The sequence below is a fragment of the Varanus komodoensis genome, unplaced genomic scaffold, assembly GCF_004798865.1.
Source record: "Varanus komodoensis strain SLA01 unplaced genomic scaffold, ASM479886v1 scaffold14_1, whole genome shotgun sequence".
NCBI classification, from domain to species: domain Eukaryota; kingdom Metazoa; phylum Chordata; class Lepidosauria; order Squamata; family Varanidae; genus Varanus; species Varanus komodoensis.
In genome coordinates, this window is record NW_025335438.1 from 22,628,216 (window position 1) to 22,650,875 (window position 22,660).

A 22,660-nucleotide genomic window follows, 5' to 3' on the forward strand; every position below is an offset into this window, starting at 1 on the left:
TTCTTTCCAGAGTACAATTTAATTTGTCTCAGGCTTTTTGTGTTGTCTCAGACCTCTCTCTCTCACTCTGTCTCTCATATATATATATCTATATAGTATATGTACTATAGTTTATTTATTTATTTAAAGCTTTTATAGGCCATTCTTTAGTAACCGCTCTCAGAATGGTGTGCAATCATTTAAAACAACATAAAACATAGAACCATTAACATCTACAATTATAATAAAAATGGGTAAACTGAACAACAAACTGCTAAATGCAAAAAATAATAATATGTAATATAATAAACAATTAGTCCATAACAAGCCAATCATCATCTGAATAAAAGCCAATATAAAATTGTAATCCCCCATTCAACAATTAGAATCATGGATGAATAAAAAAGTTTAAACCCGGCTCTGGAATGTATAAAATTGTAATCCCCCATTCAACAATTAAAATCATGGATGAATAAAAAAGTTTAAACCTGGCTCTGGAATGTATAAATTATCAGTGACAGGTGCACCTCTCTGGGGAGCTGATTCCATAACTGCAAAGCCACAGTCAAAAAGGTCCTTCCTCTTGTAGCCACCCTTCTTACTTCTTTTAGGGCTAACCAGTGCAGTTGGTAAAGGACAGGATGTATATATTCCCATTTGCCTGTCCTTATTAAGAGATGGGTTACCATATTCTGCATTGTAAATGTAGAATATGTGCTCAAGTCCTTTATATTAATCTGTTATTCTAAATATATAGGTCAAATAATGTCATAAATATATATAGGAAAATGGATTTCTAATACTCTGGGCACTGGAAAAAGAATACATCCCAAAATAACATGTATAAAATGAACATTTAAAATATTGATGGCCTTTGCCTCCCATTGATTAATGATGATAATTTCAAACCAAGACTTGCATACATACATACATAGCCATGCTTAGAATGGATGCACTGAAATCATCAAGATTAATTATAAGGAGAGGCTGGTATCGCTTTTATCAGTGGGACTCCTTACCCATTACATATTTTCTTTTGAACTTTAGAGATGCTATCCAAGATTCTCCATGGTAGTGAACTTATTTGGGTGATGACAATCAGCACCATGGATAGTTCTTATAAAATGCCAGAAAAAATGTTCAATGACTGAGAACCCCCACTGATGTTAGAGTCATCAACCTCCCCAGGTTGTAACTAACCTGTTCCATTAAGTTAATTGGATCTACTTTAACTCTGATAGTCTGACTCATTCCTTTTAAATAGTAGCTTCATACACCGGACCACAGGCATAGACCATGGTGGCCCTGAATCTTTTAATCCTGTGACACTCAAGGGGGATGGGGAATCACCCCTTCCCAGAGATTCTGCTTCTCTGCAGACAATCTGCCATGTAAAATGCTGAATGCTGTCACCCATTTCATGTTACATGGCCCTAATCATTCCAATGAATAATAACCATTGGTTCAGCTGGGACCAACTGCCATTTGATTTCTCCTTTCCCACAACAGAGCTGGTGTCTGAACTTGTTTGTTTTCCTTGTTCACTTTCCATTTTTCCTGCCTCCTTTCCACTTTGTATTGTGTTGTCAATCTGGGTTGGCCACTGTGCTGATCAGAATGTTGCACTAAATGGAACCTTGGTCTGATCTACCATGGCTCTTTTTGTATTCTTTTGTGGGATACTGAAAACACTGGCAATCAGTCTGGCTTGTGAAGAATGGCCAGTAATAGAGAACACACTAGAGGTCCATTTCTACACATTTAATATCCTGCATTAAATTGGACATATGGATCTTAACTTTGTACATGCAGTATGAGATTACAGGAAGAAGCAATTGACATATGTGTGGGAGGGTTGAGAGAGAGGTATTTACACCTGCAGAATATTATATATTTCTGGAGCCTCCTGTTCTTTGATCTAACAGTGGGGATGAGAAAGGTTCAAAAGGAGTTTTGGTAATATAGCCTTCTATCATCAGTAAGATTATAAACTGCAAGTGTAAACAAGTAAGGTATTGATCTGTCAGTTCACACTTGCCAGTAGACAGTTTGACCTTCAGTGATTATCTGCCCAAGCAAAATACTAAATAAAGAGCCACAGAAGAAGAAAAGCATATGATTAACATGATAATTTGAAGCAGGATAGGTTAACAGCACCCAAAGTCACACAGATGCCGCTTCCATTTTTCAATGTGCAATCAATATGCAGAACGATTACTTTATCACTTCTGAAGGCACAAAGCCAGTTTAATTAGTATTGGTGAGCACACTTTTGTATAGTAGAAAGAGCTCATTACTGAGAGATAAAGAATGAAAGCATTATTCCTTCTACTAAAAATGATGCTGATGATAATGATGACAATTATGATAACAAAAATAAATAATAGCTATCTACAAGCAGCACTAGAATGCATGCAACTAGCAGGTTGCTCCTTTATTTTTGGGCCATTTTAATTCTGCACATATCTACTTGGTGCACCAAACCAATGCAAATGTTCTGTGTGCAAGTAGCACTTGGAAGACATGCACCTGAGGCATGCTTTCTTAGCAGCAAACTAAATGGTTGATGAGGCATACCAAAGCTTCAGTCCTTCAAACATAACGATTCCACATACCATCACCCATGGAAAGCAGCACATACTGCTGCTTTCTGTCTGTGTATAAAATTGCTCATAATCATTGGCCTCAAAGGAATATGCCCACATTATGCCACACTGTTAATTGTTTAACAGTCCATCATCCTACCTGTTAACCTGCGAAGTTGGTTCCATTTACAAAATGGGCCTTAGGCTGAGAGCTACCAAATCCCAAAGCAACACCGTAAGTGAACAAGATCTTAAGCACATTCCAGCAGCGTAAACAAATTGCAGTATCATGGACATAAAGAACCATATTTAGTTGTGTTATTAATCTCTTCTGTTTGCAGCTCTCTGTGCGGGTGTCTGTGGAATGATAATGCTGCTGTAAAACATTTCAGCATGATTTCCCAGTGTACCTGTGGATATACTGTGATATATTTATCAAGCCTCTACCATACGGCCAAATCTCCTGTATCTTTCTATAGAGTCTAAGCTGTTTATCAGCTTCTGAGAGTGAATCTAAGCTTGGAGAAGGAACATCTTGCTATTTTCTCTTTCAGAATTAAGCTCCTAGAGTTATCCTGAGGCAAGTGAGCATTAGGCCCAGCAATTGCAGATGGAACCTGTTTGGGGGTATTGTGATGAATAAGCGGATGTGTGTCATGCATCAGTTGTATGAATCTCACCAATGTGCTGGGCAGTCTTGGTCTGAGGATTTCTTATTTGTGTTCCCTACAGGAGTGATGATTTGTGGATTATAGATATATGTATTACCTGGGAACAAAATAAATCCATCTTCTCCCGAGGGAGTGCTGCCGGTCTTACATCATTCAGCATGGTGACTCTGATGAGGATATTCTACAGAGATGGGAGAGATCTGAGCAGTGACCAACTACTTGCCCGGAAAGCCCATTTCCCTTCTGTAGTCACAGGCAATTGTTCAGAGGAATTCTTCTGCACTCAGAATGTCTGCAAGTCTGAGTCTCAGGGCCCAATGAGGTTTGCTGGTCATGTGTATACTTGCCTCTGCCAACTTGATTGACACATGAAACCCCCCCTGAGGCTATAACATGCTGCGCCAGGACAAGGTTCTCAGCTGTAATTTGGAATTTATATTCTTCATCCAAGGCCTCAATGCCTATTGGGTACACTTGGAATTACAAGCAACTGATCTACTTTGGCAGCACAATTTAGAGTTCAAGTAATTACACTCTCATTATACTACCAAACCTTTTCTTTTCTTTTCTTTTCTTTTCTTTTCTTTTCTTTTCAGCATAAGCCCTTGATTTGAGTGCACACACTTGTAAAACATGGGACCATACATTTTGAAAGGTAGCAAGAAAATCAATACTTATTACAATGGGGCTCAGCATATGTGAAAAGAAAGGTGGCCCATTAATAAATATGTCTTGAATAAATACATTTATGAATATAAATGAGGTAAGATTATTTTGGATATGTGGAACTAAAATAATTGGATAAATTTCATAGAGCCAGTGTGGTTCATGGTTAAGAGTACAGGATTGTGCCTCAGGCAATTGGGGTTCTAGTCCTCACTCAGTCATGGAGCTAACTGGGTGACTTTGAGCAGTCACAGACTCTAGCTCAAAGTCACCTCAAAGGTTGTTGTGCAGATAAGATTGAGAGCAGCAGGAGGAGAATGATGTATGCCACTTGGTGTCCCTTTGAAGGAGAAAGGGTGAGAAATAAATATAACAAAAAGCAAGCAAATGAGCAAACAATTGTCCTATCAGTCTGGCACACAGGATTTCCCTATTTCAGGACTTGCCATCTACTTGTTGGCAAACTCAACTTCAGAGAAGCTCTCTGGGTGTGCCCTCCAGTGATGGATGGGAACCAAGGTATTTATGTTGTTAGCTGTCCGGAGATATTAGTAATTGGATGGCATGCAAATTTTATTAAATAAATAAATAAGTTAAAGTGAGTGTAGCCCAGGCAAAAGGCTTAGGGACAACATGGCAAGGCAAGGCCAACATATTGTAGCTTAAAGCTTTTACTGCCAGCAAAACTTTATGGGATCTATTTCAATCTCATAGATGATGAAAAAACTGCACAAAATCAGGAAATCACAAAGATACCTGCACTTGGGGGAATTGAGGTGGGATCAGAAAAGGGGCAAAGCCATTCAGAGAAGTCCATATGGCTGGATTGGGTCCATAGCTATGCTTTTATGGGGGTCAGATTGGCATCCTTTTTCTAAAGTACCAGAAGCAAAGAAAATCAGCTGGCAAGGGTACTATCCTAGAGTCATTCACAGGAAAATGGAAATATGGTGGGCTACATCCACCTTATTCAATTTCATATTCTTTACAAAGGCACAGAATAAGCATGTTTGGTGCATTAGCCCTTTTTCAAGGCCAACACTATTTTAAAGACCTCATCATACCAAGTATTAAAGAAAAACTATAGGATAATTATACGTCTGATTCAGACAGAAATTTGGGATGCTGTGCTGTTTCCACCATATTTATATTCATAAAAGACTAATTTTAAGATAATGGTAATCTGACATCCCAATTCTGAATGCATTAAATGTAAAAAAAAAATCAATTAAAATCAAGGTGACTTGATTTCACAAAAGTATTCATCACAAAGGAGTAAAATTGTTATTTTCACTGCATGTAGTCAGGAGCTTTTCAAAAGAAATAATAGAATAAAAGGAGGGTTGAAAGGACATAAAAATAATTCAGCTCTCCAGTTATGAAGAGAAGGGGTCACAAATCCAATGCTTCAAGTCTGCATAGCTGTCAAAGACTTGGTTATCTGCCCTCTCTCCAAAGTAACTGAGAAAGTGTTCAAGTTCTCCCAAAATCAGTTTGAATATTTCTGAACCAATCTGATGGCTTTGAGAAATTATCCAACACACACCTGCAACCCTAGCTGCCAAAGTTGGAGACTTTTCTTATCAGCCACTCTACAAGCTGAATGAGCAAACCACTTCATCAGATGTAATTAACTGTAAAAGATGCTGCATGAGCAAAACCCATGGATGGAGAATACCTGCTTCCCACAGAAGCCCTACAGTTACACTCCCTCAGCTTTTTACCCCATAGTATTTGTTTGCGATCTTTTCCATGCCATTGAATGCAGTAGGTTCTCTCAATATTTTGAGCATTCAATAGTAAACAAACAAACCCTTTCAAATAACATGTATCCATCTTAACAGTGCTTTTTTTGTAAAAAAAAAAAAAAAAGGTACCAGAACTCACAACGCGCCGGCAGTAAGCACACACACCAATCCCAAGCCGGTCCCAAGAAGCTATCTCTCACTATCAGATAGCAGATCGCAGACACAATAGCAGCCTGCAGACACTATGTTAATGATGTTTGCTGCTGATCTGCTATGCCGTTCAAAATCACTTCATAAAATCCATTGGAAAAAAAGGTGCCAGAACGTCTTCCGGTGCGTTCTATGACAAAAAAAGCCCTGCATCTTAATACATTTTCCCATTCTAGTGTGTATACAGTGTGCCACATATGCTGTTACTTTTTTCTGACATCTAATAATGATTGAAAAACAAAACATTTCCTTTAAATTGTAAAATGCATAGACACTTAATAATATCAAACTTCAGATCAAATGAAGATTGCATGTAGGTGAACACTGTAGCTGGACATGTAAAAAGCCTGTTCCTACTTAGCCATGAAGCTCATTTGGTGATTCTGAGCCAGTCACAAACTCCCAACCTAAGTAGTTCACAAGTTTGCTGTGAGATGAGATAGATAGGAGGTAGGGGTGGGGGGACCTTGCACATCACCTTAGACAGTAGAATTAGATGTTCTGAGCAAGACAGTGAGAGTGGAGCTTGGCATTATACACATGGTATGGGTACCTATATCTATATTTTCTTCATAATGTTAATATAGGGAAAATGGCATCTGTAGTGGAGGAAGCGAAGGAGAAACTTATTTATCTAGTGGATCATAAAGCCAATATGAACTTTTCAATTTCATTTTCCATCTTTTCACAAACTAGCATCAACTAAGCAACATGACTAAAACCATTTGGCTGTTCATAAAAGCATGGTATGCTACAACCTGTTTTGAAAGACACAGCCATGGTGCATAGTATACCCTTAAAATAAATAGTTTGCCCACAATCACTATTTTGAAATTTAATCAACTGAATTATTCAGTGATTGCTGTCAAAGGGCATTTAAATATATTTTAAATAATTGAAGAAAGTTTTGCAAAAGTGAGTGGCTAATTAAAAGAGGATAAAACGAAACTGTTAGTTTACTCAGAGAGCTGCTTAGGTTCATAACACAGAATAAATTCAAGGTGACTACCAGCAAATTGCTTTCCCTTGTGGTCCAGAAAGCTTTAATAATTATGTGAAGTTATTTTTGCCAAGGCCAAATTCAGTTGCATGATTGTCTTATAAAATGTAAGAAATTTAGAATCAAAAAAGTCATATCTATCTAACAATTCTCTTAGAGCCAAGGCTATGGTTTTTCCATTTGTAATGTATGGCTGTGAAAGCTGAACCATAAGGAAGGCTGAGTGCCAAAGAATTGACGCCTTTGAATTGAGGTGCTGGAGGAGACTCCTGCGAGTCCCTTGGAATGCAAGGAGATCAAACCAGTCAGTCTTAGAGGAGATCAACCCTGACTGCTCTTTAGAAGGCCAGATACTGAAGATGAAACTAATGAGAAGGAAGGACTCCCTGGAGAAGAGCCTAATGCTGGGAACAATTGATGCCAAAAGAAGAAAGGGCAGCAGAGAATGAGGTGGCTGGATAGAGTCACTGAGGTAGTCGTTGTGAACTTAGCTGGACTCTGGGAGATGGTGGAGGACCGGAGAGCCTGGAGAAATGTCATCCATGGGGTCATGATGGGTTGGGCACAACTTTGAGACTAACATATATAACATAAGGTGTATATGTATTTCAAAGATGTGTTCAAGTGATACATACATTTAGTGAAAAACACATGAAAGGACAAATGAATTTCATTGTGAAAGGGAAAAAAATCAAAGCTTACAAAATGATGCAGCCTTGAGGTAGAACAAGCTTTGCAAAGGAATTTGGAAAACTCTGGTGAGCTATGTTGCGCTGATTTACACATGCCTAGTCATGTATTGCCTCAAGAGTAGGCAAGTAATCAGGAAACAACCCACTCACTCATTCATTTCCACTTTATCTGCATCAAACTATGGTGTACAAGACTTGGGTTGTTGACTATGAGTGAACCAGGTTATTGGTTTAGATTCAGCCCTTGTCCGAGTGGATCTTCACATCCCATTTGCAATCCTCTCATGTGTACCCATATTTCTTTCAGAAGCTTCCCACTTCCACTGGTGAAGTGGCATTATAAGAATGAACCCTTATTCTAGGAGTTCAATAGTGAAAGGAACAGTAGCATTTACTTTTGTGCTGAAAAAAATTCTACTTTCTACAAAACTCTAATTTTGAGTCTTCCATAACTGAATGACATTCAAATAATAAAAATATTGATCAGTAATTCTGGAAAAAGCAAATAGGGTAAACGAAAGTAGATGAAAGAGCAAAACAAGACAGCTGATTACAGGGAAGGAGAACAGCCTTCCCCTCCTCTCCCCTCCCCTGACCTAGAAAAAAGCACGGATTCATTCTAAAATCTCGATGGCTTCAGAGTTTAATGAGCAAGTAGTCCCTGACATATCTCCTGGAAGCTTGGAAACAAGTGCTTCTGCCTTGCCTTCAGGTTCTCAAAGATGTTATTGAGAAAATTTAACTATTCTTGAGACAGACAGAAATCTTTACACTGATATAGATACATAGAGGGACTGCTATAGAAGGACTGAAGTAGGCATATGTAGTGGATAGGCTCCAAATATTACTATACTAGTGAGAGACATAGAGAAAGACAGACATGCAGGCATCAGGCAGGCAGGCAGATAAACAGACAGACTAAACGTTAGCAAAAATAAATTGGAGTGAGTGCTCATCCCAGATTCTCTGTGTTGTTCTTTTTGCCATTATATAAGGGCAGTGTATTCCATTCACATTTTTTGTGACTTTGTGCCTGATTTATATTTTGACAACTATCACCACTGTGATTATCTGCTGTGTTTTGTGGTATTCATCAACTAGATTTAGTATCTTTTGCCTTTATCTCAGTCTGGGTGGGTAGCTCATCAATGCACATCAAAAATTCACTTCTTGGGAATGTATGTTTCATTTTTGCAGAACCATTCTCTTTCAAGTTTTTTTCAGAAATATTGTGGTCTCACATCATCTGACATAATAAAAAGAACCTGCTTGGTTATTAAGCCTTCACTTAGCTTTTAAAGGAGAACCAACTTTTACAGAAAGATGACAGGAAGATTTTCATAACGATATGATTCAAGTTTGGGCACTTCTGTCACAGCCTCCTTACATGGGTAAAAAGTACTCACATGAAAGGAACTTTTCTCCAGCTGACCTAAGAACACTGCTTGTTAAAAAGACTGTTGAGAAACAGTTGGAATAGGGGTCAAAGATGGCTGTGCTAAGACTTCTGTCAAGATGAAATATTTTAATATAGAGAAAAAAAGATAACTTTAAGCTTCTGAAAGTCAAACTTTTTTGATGCCCCAAAACTCAGATGTTTGCACAGATCTTGCTTTTGACCTTTCTGACCTTTGCACTAGGTGCAGAATGTGCCAGGGGCAGGGAAAGATAAAAATATATTCAAGATAAAAATATTGTTTGGGTCATACAAAACAGGTTATCCTGACTCTACTTTTTGTGACTTACTTTGACAGTGTCAAAAATGTACTCCCAGCTCAGCCTAGTTTGGCCAAATATTAGCACACCTTTAAAGGTACAGATGAGTTGGTAAATGTTGATGTGAAGAGCAGACATAGTAGCTTCCTCTACATTTTATGCAGTCTTTTGCTGTGGTCAGTGAGCATGTCCATTTCCAGGAAAATTCAGGTGGCATTTAGATGTATGCCTTAATTTGTTTCATTTCAACAGTTTTTATGCTTTGCTCACAATGTTTCCAAGTGAGGGACAGAACAGTCTTGGGGCTGGTATTTAGAGAGCCACAGGATTTTTCAGATTCCCAAGTCAGAGCCCAGGAAAGGTATCTGATAACAGATTTGAGGATCTGCATTCAGACTCCCTTTGCCTAGAGGAAGGGAGCCACACTGGCTGCTTCTTGATGTTGCAAGGCCATCAGAAAAGGGCCTTGTGTTCCTAGGGGAAAAGTGCTTCAGGAGGAACCATCAAGATAAAATGTACCCAAGTGGCACCTTGGTCTCCTGCCTTTCCCCTGTGAAGTACTGCATTAGATGGTCAAAATCACCATGGAGATGACCTCTGCCCCTGTGTTCCACGAACTCCTGCATATGTTGCCCATAATCCTCTAAGTTCAGAGGGCTATAGACATCTCCACTGGATTGTGCAGTTCAAGTGCAATTCTGTTGCTGTTACATTGCATTTATATCTTTTTTTATTTATGCATTTACCTTTATTCCCTACATTACATTATATCTCCCCTAACCAAGGCAGCTTACAAATTTTGCCACCTTTCCTGTTGGCTGAAAGCAAGTGAGTAGTCCAAAGTAAGCTTTAAGATCAAGTGAGAACAGCACCTGACTAGCTGAACACTATTACTCTGCCAAACAGGCTATATATTCCTGCTCCTAGTTAATTGTGCCCTTTCTTCAATGTACGCCTTAATGTGATGAGGAGCCTTAGGAGGTCCAGAGAAGCTGACAGCACTGCCACAGAAGGCCAGACTCTCACTAGCTTGGTCTCCCAGCAGGGTCAGCCAAGGTGAAATGGTCAAAGCTGAGACACCAGACTAGGATGCATCAGTGGTCCAACCATGGGGATGGAGGCAGAGAAACTCCTGAAGGGAAGCTACTGGACAGCAGCCATAGCTGAAGGTGAAACTAGTGGAGGCTCTTTCAATGGCTCAAGTGAGCTCTAGTTAGTACTGTGCAGAAGGAGCAAACTAGTTCTGAAGATTTCTTACCTTGAATACAGAACAGTTTTAAATTCTTGAATCAATTCAGAATGGGCCAAAAGAAATGTGGACTGAAACTAGAGAAGGGGAGAATGAAAAAAGAAAAAGAGAAGAAATAAATCCTGTGCAACAAGTAGAAAAGATAGATAAATGAAAAGGAAACAATTGCTAAGGAAGACAAGAAGCAAAAGCAAAATGTGGCAGGAATAGGGACAGTATCCTGAATGCAACTATTCAGGGACAATAATGTAGAGACAAAAGATCTATACCAATGGTCATGCAAAGAAATAGAACAACATAAGAGGAAAAACAAGAGACCTCTCCCAGAAGACCCAAGAGCTCAAAGGAAACTTCAAACGTAGATTAAGAATGCTGAAAGACAAACAGGGAAACATACTATCTGACCAGGAGAAAATAAAGAGGTGGTGGAAAGAATATACAACAGAAGACATGAAATGATGGCAGTTTCCTTCAATGAGAAAACTTATTAGGGAGAATCTGAAATATGAAGAAGGGAGGTGGAAGTGTCTCTGAAGGAACTTGGAATGACTACAGCACTAAGAGTTGCAAGTATAGCAATAGAACTATTCCAAGCTTCAGAGACTGAATTGGTCCAAACCATAACAAGAACATGCTAACAAAAATGGAAAATAAAATAATGGCTTACAGACTGGAAATATTTAATACACATTCTAACCCTTGAGAAAGGAGATGCAAAAGGGTGCAGCAACCTTAGGACCATTGCAATCATTTCCCATGCAAGCATATTGATGTTCAGGGTGTTTCAACAAAGATTTTTACCAAATGTAGAGTGAGAAATGCCTGATATTCAAACTGGATTGCAAAAAGGAGGAGGCATTAAAGATCATGTAGCAAATATGCATTGGCTACTGGAGTGCACTGAAGAATTTTAGAAAATCAGTCTAATCTTTATAGACTATAGCAATGTGGATCACATGAAGCTACGGAGACATGGGTGTACCTTAGCTCTTAAGCATTCCAATTTGTAACCTCCTGATAAGAAAGAATATGTAGAAACAGAATGGTTTCCCATAAGGAAAGCCGTCACATAGGGGTGTATTTTAACCCTGTTCAATGTGGAAGATATCATAAGGAATTCTGAATTAGGATCTGTTGGAAGCTAGGTTTCCCCCTTTTCACCTTAAAAAAAAAGCCTGTTCTTTGGCAAAAGGTCTTTATTCCAATGTACATCCAGTAAAGCATAACCCCCCCACCCCAAGAAAGGATCTCTGAGCATGCAAAATGTGGTTCATAGAACTCAAACTAGAAACTACTTCCAAGAACACTCCTTTTGGGGCCCACCCCTCTGGGAAAACCCTTCTGGAGGAAGGAGAGCTTCTTAGCTGTATTCCACCCCTCTAATTGGATAGCCCTTCTCTGCCATGTCATGGGGTCAAGGATCATGCTAGGCTTGTCTGGCTCCTGGGACTCCTGCCCCTCACCCCTTTCTGGCAGACTGGCTAACCTCAGTATCTTCCTGAACACCTAGGGAGGGTGGGCTTGAGGTAAGTTCTTCTGCTCCTTCCATCTTAACATCTGGATGACCCCTTTCCAAGGGCTCCTCCTCCCCTTCTGAAGGGTCTGTGTCTCCTTGGCCTTGAAACATGCATTAGGAACAGCTGCTTCTTTCATTCCCAACAGAAGGAGTGAAAATGGGTGGAAGATAAATTGATAATCTAAAATAAGGAGATAATAGTCTACCGCTTACAGAAAACTACAATGAATTGAAAAGATGCCTGATGAAAGTAAAAGGAGAAAGTGTGAAAGCAGGACCACAGCTAAACGTTTAGAAAACAAAAATCATGGCTGCAGAAAAAATAAACAACTTTAGTATCAGCAATGAAAAGAAAACTGTGATAGATTTTGAATACTTTGACTCAATCATCAATTCAAAGGGAAAGAGGATCAACGAAAGAACTAGAAAAGATCATCAAGTGTAAAGATGTTTTATTGACGACCAAGGTCAAGATCATCTACGCTGTTTCATTCCCCATCACTGTGTAAGGTGTGAAGGTTGGGCAGTGAAGAAAGCTGACTGGAAGAAATTGATGTGCTTGACACATAGCGCTGGAGGAGAGCTTTACAAGTCCTTAAGACAAAAAGACAAACAAGTGGGTCCTAGAGCAAATCAGGCTTGTACTTTCCAAGGAAGCAAAAATGACAAAACTGAGGCTTCTTTTACTTCAGGTACATTGTAAAAAGGAAAGAGTCACTGGAGAAGACAACAATGCCAAAGAAAGTCAAAGACAGAAGAAGAAGAGGAAGACCAGTTATGAAATGGATCAACTATGCATAAAGGAAACCATAGCCTTGAGTTTGCAAAAACTGAGCAGGGTTATGAAGGACATGACAATTTGAAGTGTATTCATTTACAGGATAACTTAAGTCTGGGATGACTTGATGGGATGTAATAAAACACACACGCATGTGCGCACACACAAACACACACACACACGGAGAGAATACAGTAAAGAAATTCACCAGTGAAGTGACTGGAGATATGAAACATATTACTTTTGACTCCTCAGGGCTTGATTGTCAACAGTGAGAATGAATCTTTTTCTCTAGGTGCCTTAGATGAAAATAGAAATGCTGAATAATCCAGCTATACCTTCCACTTTTAGAGAATTGAGCATATATGATACCAGCAAGAACAAGGATTTGCTTCCTGCTCATTAACTAATATTTTGAATGATTTACCATTTAAATTACAGGAACAATGGCTTAATTATTATATTTATTTTATTGTATTGTATTTTAAAAAGAAGTATCCCAAGAAAGCTAAAACTTTAGCTGGTAGAAACAGATGGTAACTAAACTAACAGAAGGCGGAGGAGGAAGAGAAATGGAAGACAAGAAAATTGCCTTTAAATAGAGACATCACAGAAGTTTTCCAAAGCCTGTCCTACAGAAGAACAGGATACAAAAGATTCTGGAGACTTCAAGAGCTCATGCAGTACAAAGGGTGGTAGAAGGTCTCACAAGAAATCTCTTCTTTTCATTCTTGTGGCCATTGCTTAAAAATATGATTCCATCAGCAATTCCTAATGCTTTAGAATCCACTGCAGCCCAAGAACAACATCACACACATGGAGAAAGAGAGAGGATTCTAGAAGCATAGCTGTATTAGTCTGCAATTGTAGAAACAGTAATTTCACCCCCTAGGTTGCTGGCAGGGGAGGGGGTTTAGCATGAGACAGAGCCATTCTACTGCCAATAAAAGATCTCCACTTTTAGAGGGCTCCATTCACCCTGATGGCCCAGCTCTGTCCAGAGAACATATTGAGCCCTATAGCCACAATAGCTGGGCATTGGCACCAAAAATCACAACCACAAACACCATCATTTTCATGAATGGAAAACCTGGCAACACCCTCACTCATGTAAATGCTTATGCCTCAGCCTCTGGTTGGTAAAAGTCAACATCATTTTGGAAGGTCCCTCCTGAAAGGCAGCTACTAAGTAGCAGTGATAGTAGCAGGGATACTGGAGGATCTTGCACAGACAATGGCAGTGATATGCTAATTGTGGTTAGTACTGCATAGTATGAATCAAGGCAAACCGGAAATCATTGAGAAAGAAATTGAAATAATAAACATTGAAATACTTGCTTTAATGAACTAAAATGAACTGGAATGAGATGTTTCCAATCAAACACAACATATTTTACTCTGGAAATGACAAACACAGATGAAATGGAGTGGCTCTAATACTGAGGCAAGAAATAGCACAGGCAGTAAGAAGCTATAATGTGAAATCTGTCTGAATAATTATCTGTCAGAAGTAGTGGAAAACCTATCAATATAACTATCATTCAAGTCTATGTTCCAACAATAGATGCTGAAGAATTAAAAAGAAAACTTTCATGCAGGTGTTCTAGAGGAAATTGATAACCCAACAAAACAAGACGTGGTACTAATCCTAGGTGACTGAAATGCAAATGCAGAAAACAAAGCGGAATCAAAGGTTGAAGGAAAATTTGGCTTAGGGTTAAGAAATGAAGCAGCAGAATGACTCACAGAATTTTGTGAAGTCAATGAGTGATAGAGACTGCTTCCTGAAAATCCAAGAAATCAAATTGAAATTCAAACCTACATTAGGAATGCTAAAAGACAAACAAGGGGACATGCTGACAAGGGACAAATAAAGATGATGTAGAAAAATATACAGAAGAACTATACAGAAGAGATGGAAAGATGACAGACCTCTTTGGAGTAGAATCCTGTGAAGAAGATCCTGCATTATTAGAAAGTTAAGTGCAAGCTGCTCTGAAAGCACTTGCAAAGTATAAAGCAGCCAGAGTAGAGAGGATACCAACAGAACTATTTCAAGCTGCAGAAAATGAATCAGTCCAAATTCTAACAAAAAAATGTCAACAAATATGAAAAACCAAACAATGGCCCACAGACTGGAAATGTTTGATATATATTCCATTGTTAAAGGAAAGGAGCAACTATATGACCATTGCATTAATCTCCCACACAAGCTAAGTGCTGCTCAAAGTGTTGCATCAAATAATACCCTATAAGGAACAAGAAATTATGGATGACTAACCTGCATTCCAAAACGGATGATGTACTAAAGATCACTAAAATCATATTGCAAATATGTGTAAGCACCAAAGATATGTTAAAATCAGTTTATGTTTCATATACCATGGCAAAGCCTTCGACTGTGTGGATCACAAGAAGCTATAGATGGTCCTAAAAGAAAGGTGGTGTCTCAGCACTTGATTGTCTTGATGCAAAACCTATATCATGGACAAGAATCTCCTGTTAGGACAGAATATGAAAAAGCATAGTTTTCCTATAAGGAAAGCTGTATGACAAAGATGTATTTTATCTTCCTATCTGTTCAGTCTGTAAGCAGAACTTATCATAAGAAAATCTGGATTAGAATCAGAGGAAGGGGTGAAAACTGGCAGAAGAAACATCACTAATTTAAGATATGTAGATGATACCATACTACTGGCAGAAGTAGGCAATGATTTGAAAGCACAAAAGCAGACTGTAGCTGAGTATTAAGAAAACAAAAACCATAACCACAGAAGAATTACAGAACTTTACTGAAAAAAATATTCAATGAAGAAATTGAAATTGTTCAAAGATTTCACATACATCAGCCCAGTCTTCAAATCAAAGGGAGACTGTAGCCAAGGGATTCAAAGATTGAGACTTGGATGGACAGTAATGAAAGAACTAGAAAATATCATCAGTGTAAGGTTATTTCACTTGAGCCCAGGGCTGAGATCATGTACAAGATTGTATTCTTGATTACAATGCAAGAGTGTGTAAGTTGGAAAGTGCAGAAAACTGACAGGAAGTAAAGTGATGTATTTGAAACATGGTACTGAAGGACAGCTTTGCAAATACCCTGGACTGATAAAAGACAAACAAATGGATCCTAGATCAAACCAAGCCAAAGTTTACCCTAGAAGCAAAAATGACAAAACTGAAGTTGTCATAATTCAGCCATCATGAGAAGGCAAGGCTCACTGGAGAAGATGAGGATAAATTGAAGGCAGAAGGTGAAAAAGAAGATCAAATATGATATGGATTGAATCCATAAAGGAAACCGCAGTCTTGAACTTGGAAGAACTGAAGGAAACTGGACACTTTAGAGGGTTTTCATTCATAGGGTCACCATTAGTTGGAAAGGACACACACAGAGGCACAGTGGTGTCATCATGAGACACTATGTAGCATACTGCTAAAGAGTGTACAAAAGAGTGTACTTCTAAATAGAGTTCAAAAATTCAGGCCACTGAATTTCATATCAGTTGAAGCATTTTCCATCTTCACCAAAAGCAGAACATTTGTAAAGCTGATGTGATTTCAGTTGCCTATTCAAGAGCAAGCCACACCAAAATATTAAGGAAGAAAGAAGGAATAGAACATTTTTCTTGGGAAAAATCAGTTACTCACAGCTACTGTTTGGACTTCAACTAAGTTCCAAAGGACCATGATAGTCCGAGGAGGGAAGCTCATCAGTATTCAGTAGTCTTCTCATCAGTATTCCTGTTAATAAAAAGTTTCCAGCATTTCATCCCTGTGAGTCTTGCTCTGCTACACTGCAGCAGGGGCAGCTACAATAGAAACCAAGGAGAGGACAGGTTCCTTGTGGACATTGACATTTGCTTGCATGACATAGATTTCACCTGTGAAGAATGGTAGAAAACTCAGAAATATCCACACACATTTATTTATTTTTATTTAGAAAATTTCTATGCCGCCTCATTCGCCGAAACCTCAGAGTGGCTCACAAAACATCAATTAAAATATAATACGCTAAAAATATAAAACGAATCAACAATATAAAAGCTTTTGTTCCAACTGTATTTCAAGAAAATCCAGGAAGATCTGCAAGTAGGAAATGTACAAATCCCTCAATCCACATAAGAACATAACAGTTGTAAGTTACACTGATTTCAGCAGAATAATATCATACTTCAGTTTAAAACTATGTGGAACCACAACTGACATATAACTGCAGTCAAAGTACTTCCTTTCACTTTGGGATTTCTTCTTTGTCATAAGTTGTGCAAATCAAAGATGCAGACATGACAGAGGTTAAATAAAACCTTCAAATATTTATTATATGGGTTATTATAAATGAATAATAGACATCAGCTGGTTCCAAACTTCTCAGTTATCAAAACAACATCCCTCCATCTTTGTGTGAACATTGAACAGTTTCTTTGATTTTTTGATGGATAGATTTGTGTATGGACAGATGTGTGTTTAAAAATAAAATAATGATTATTTCTACCCTATTATGCTTGAAGAAATCCCATTGTTTTTGAAATCTGACTTTATACCAGAGTTTCTCTGTAATAAACTGGGAAGGAAAGAAAGTCCTCCAGCATTTCAAGAACCACTTTGACTCACAGAAACCATGAAATGAGATAAAAATGGAAACCAATAGAAAGAAAGGAGACAATATTTTCCAGGCTTGTCATAACACTGCAGCTGTATCATAGCCATCAATTCAATTCAGTTACCAGTCCTGCTTCAGTCATCAGGATTAATTGGCTTAAATTCAACATGCTGACTTATCTGCTTGATAGAGAACCAGATAAACAAACAATATGCTATGCATTCTTATGGTAAAATGAAGTGCGGTCAGTGCAGGCTGGATTAGTCCAATGACTGCCACCTGAACCAATGACTACTGCCGCCCTGCAACCTTGGACCATGGGGTGCCTGCAACATCTTTTCTATTCTGATGGATGCTAGCACCATCCAGAATTACAACTGCATATATACACGCCTGCTAGAGCCATAGATTCTCTTTCAACTCTAAACAGAGAGCTTTGGTTGCTGGGTGACATAGAAATCTAAGAAATACGAATGAATGTGTACACAGACAAGCAAACAGAAATGTGCTGCTCCCAATATACTGGTACAGGCTGATAATCACTGTGTATATGTATGCATATACTATTTACTAACGAACTCAGAGAGATTTTTTTTTTTCCATCCAGGAGTGAATTTCACTGTATGGAAGTTCGTTGAAGGACACTGGCACGGTGAAATATTTGTTGCAGTCTGATCTGTTCATGTGTGCTTGTTTCATTTCAGTCTTGAAGCCCCAGTGTGAACAGAAAGGCAGCGGTCAAAATATAAGGGCAGGCCGGTACTTGTGACTTCAACCCATCCATCATGCACATTCTACATCAGTGTGGAGTGTTAATGCTGCACTGGTCCTGTGTGATGAGCTGAAATGAACTAAGAGGTGATGGAGCAGGATGAGTTCAGAAGAGCCCTGGAGACATCCAGAAGATGCTCTTAGGGCAATTTCACATCAAGTTCCTGTCTGTAGTACTTCAGTCTGTTCCCAACAGTAAAATAAAACTTCTTTCATATTGTATAAAGCTCTCAACACAGTCTTCTGCAATAGACTTCCACATATAGCATAAAGGTGTCGTTTTTCCATGGTGTTTGTGTGCACACATACGCATGTGTAAGAGCACAAGGTTTACCTAGATCACTCTTGATATATTTGCATTTACCAACACAGCCCTATCCATGAGTTATACCAGCTGGCTGGAGATAGGAATGCTACCACTTCCTTTACAGCAGTGGAATAAAACATTGTACCAAGGCAGTGAATTTATGCCAGCATAGTCCAGCACTGCCATGACTGCTGTGCCTGTAGGATTGTAGGACTCAATGGGTGGAAAAAATGAACCCAGAATTTTCAGGGCCAATAGATACCTATTTCACAGTAATCCCAAGTATTGTAAAAAAAAAAAAAAAAAGAGTGTTGTCTTACCAGTAGTCTAAGGGAAAGAGAAGGATGAATTACAGCAGTGAAATCTGGATGCAGTAGCAGGCTGGCAGGGTAGTATTTGGAGAGTGCCTAGTCTGCTAAAACTTCAGAGTATTGTTGGTGAAAAGCCAAGCGACCTCTGAGAATTTGCTTTAAAAGCTTAGAATGAATGGGCAATTTCTATGTAGAGATTTTGGAGAGGGTTGCAGCTTGAGCTTAGAAGAAATCTTATTTACAAGAGAATGCTCTTGAAGATCTGATTTTGGAGTATTTCCTTTGTCAGCCCATATTTTCTTACAAAGTGCATCTGTTTGTTGGTTTTTAGAAAATGGTTTGCACTTTGAAAATTAATCATTTAAAACCAAACAGAAAGCATTACGAAAGCAGACAAAATGAGAACAAAATTTTCAGGAGATGATCTCTCCAGCTGGAAGCTTTTCCTCTAGCAGTCTTGGCAGGATTCCCAAAGCCTTGGTTAATAAAGGATTTGGTTCATTAAAATACAAGGAATTAGCTAATTAGTTGAGTCTCTTCATATGAGACTCTGAGTTTAAATTTCAGATTAGAAATGTAGAGCCTTGACTTTGAAAAACGAATCAGTAGCAAGTTAGCTGCTCGTTAGCCATTACAGCAATGGTATATGAGTTCCTTTCCCAAAAGATCATTCCACAGAGCTGCTGTGATGTGTAAGGACCTGCCACCATGATCAACCTCCATAACTGGTCAGGTGATGACTGGTATTGACTGGTCATCCTGATTTAATGGAAGGCCTTCAATATTACAGTAGGAATTTTGAGTGATCTTGTGCCATTGCTTTAATATCATACACCTTTGATTAATACCTGATCTCCAAGAGGGCACTGGAATCCATGTCTCCAAGAAGACAACTTTTCCTGAGATGAAGATTGCATTTTTAATTTCAAAGATTATCACAAAGAATTCCATTACAAACTTCTTAACTTTCTTGATTTATTGCAAAGGTAGGTCATAAGTAGGTGCTTTGAAGCAAACATAGACTGAGAAGGGACTGAAAAAATTGTAATTTTTCCTATCTTCCCCTCTTTTTTCTGTTTTTCATTATTTGTCTTAAACAAGTAGGAAATGTACCAGAATGATGGGATTTATGACACAGAGGAGTGGAGGATGGATGAATATTAAGAATATGCTTAGGAGCATGGTTCTACCACTTTGTGCATTCATGTTTTTTGAGATCAGATGTGTAAATTATTATTATTATAACATTTCTATGCCGCCCCTTGCCGAAACCTCGGGGCAGCTTACAACATGATAAAATACATTGAAATACAATAGTACATAATAAATTACCATTAAATACAAAAATACAAAGAATACATTGATTTGCAAATATAAAATTAAAATTATCAGTATAAAATAAAATAAATGAGTCCAACTTAAAACAGACCCCAAAATTTGTCAATGAGGGCCTCCCTCTACAGGGCATAATTATAGTCTATTATCAAAAGGATCATTATAATCTCCTAAAATATTCATTGGATGGGGGATCGAAATACAATTTGTGAGTCCACAGTTTATACTCATACTATCCTAGCAATAATTTATAGTCTAATCAAAACTACATCTATTCAGAAATGATCTTACTTTTCTTAATGTTGAATTTCAAGCCAACTTATACACTTCCTTCACCTGCATCAAGAGGCTCTTTAATTCCTCTTCACTTTCTGCCATTAGAGTGGTATTATCTGCATATCTGAGGTTGTTGGTATTTCTCCTGGCAATCGTAATTCCAACTGGTGATTCATCTAGCCCCGCCTTTCTCATGATGTGCTCTGCATAAAAGTTAAATAGGCAGGGTGACAGTATACAGCCTTGCCAAACTCTTTTGGCAATTTTGAACCAATCAGTGGTTGCGTGTCCAGTTCTCACTGTTGCTTCTTGACCCGCATATAGGTTTCTCAAGCGACAAATAAGATGGTCTGGTACTTCCATCTCATTAAGAACTTGCCACAATTTGTTGTGATCCACACAATCAAAGGCTTTAGCATAGTCAGTGAAGCTGAAGTAGATGTTTTTCTGGAACTCCCTAGCTTTCTCCATGATCCAGCGTATGTTGGCAATTTGATCTCTAGTTCCTCTCCCTCTTTGAAATCCTGCCTGTACTTCTGGTTATCTTTTGGCTTCCTACTTTAGCATTCCAATCCCCCATGATGATAAGGACATCATTTTTTGATGTTAATTCTAGAAGGTGTTGTAGGCCTTCATAGAACTGGTCAACTTCAGCACCAGTGGTTCAGCCTCTTCAGCACCAGTGGTTCAGGCATAGTCTTGGACTATTGTGATGTTGAATGGTTTGCCTTGGATTCAAACTGAGATCATTCTGTCATTTTGAAGATTGTATCCCAGTACTGCTTTTCCTACTCTTTTCTTGACTATGAAGACTACTCCATTTCTTCTGAGGGATTCTTGCCCGCAGTAGTATACCTGATGGTCATCTGAATTAAATTCACCCATCCCTGTCCATTTTAGTTCACTGATTCCTAAGAAGTCAATGTTCAGTCTTGTCATCTCTTGTTTGACCACATCCAGCTTGCCTTGATTCCTGGATCTTACATTCCAGGTTCCTATGGAGTATAGATCTTTGCAGCATCAGACTCACCTTTCACCACCAGATACATCTGCAACTGAGTGTCCTTTCAGCTTTGACCCAGTCTTTCTAGCGCTACTAGTACTAGCCCTCTGCTCTTCCCCAGTAGCATATTGGACACCTTCTGACCTGAGGGGCTCATCTTCCTGCGTCATATCTTTTTGCCTTTTGGTACTGTCCATGGAGTTTTCATGGCAAAGATACTGGAGTGGGTTGCCATTTCCTTCTCCAGTGGATGATGTTTTGTCAGATCTCTCTGCTATGACCTGTCCGTCTTGGGTGGCCCTGCACGGCATAGCTCATAGCTTCATTGAGCTACGTGAGCCCCTTCACCACAAGAAGGCAGTGATCCATGAAGGAGCTGCAGTCATAGCCAACATATAAAAAACTTCAAGAGTGCTGCAAATGCAGAGCCCTGTCTCCGGCCTTGAAACAGTTTTCTGAGGATGGAGCCGGGGCTCTGAATTTTCCCACAGCTCGGTAAACACCATATAATGGCCATAGAACTGTGCCCTTAATCATCTGTTCCAAAATCACAGATTTATCATTAATCAGCATGATTAGCAAGTGGAAGAAACTACCAGTCTTCCTTCAGAAAATTTTGAGCCAATGAAGAAAACAAAAGGAAGAACAAGCTTGTGCTGGGGAGAGGTGAGCAAACAATAAAAGATGCAAAAGAACATTTTGAGAAGCATGTCATGAACAACATGGCAGAAGCAGGACACCACTCTAGACTGAGGTACCTGCTACACCCCATCATGGATTCTCAGCCAGTTTCTCTAAATATTTTCCCATTTTCATTCCCAGCCCAGGCTAAGCAACTGTCACAGTTCTCTGTTTTTCCCAACATTTGGAACATTGTGATTGGCTCCAGTTTTTTAGTGACACATTTAGAAGTGGGGGGGGTCCCCCTGTGATAGTTACAAAGCCATACCCCATTTCTCCCCCGTCACATCTGTTTCCAAGGTTATACAATCAAAATATCCTTTGTCACTTTGTTTAAATTTCTGTTGCATAATGAATGCAATATGAAATTTGCTTCTGCCCAAAGGTTTACTATCTAAAAAAAATGACATACAAGGAGAAAAGGACAGGGAGGGAAGAGGGAAAAAGGAAGCTCAGGCACTAATTATCCACACTTATCAAAAGTTGCAGCGATATTCTCCAAAAAGCAGCAGTCTGGATAGACAATCACTGTTTGGTTTGTGTGACCTCTGCAACACTGACTT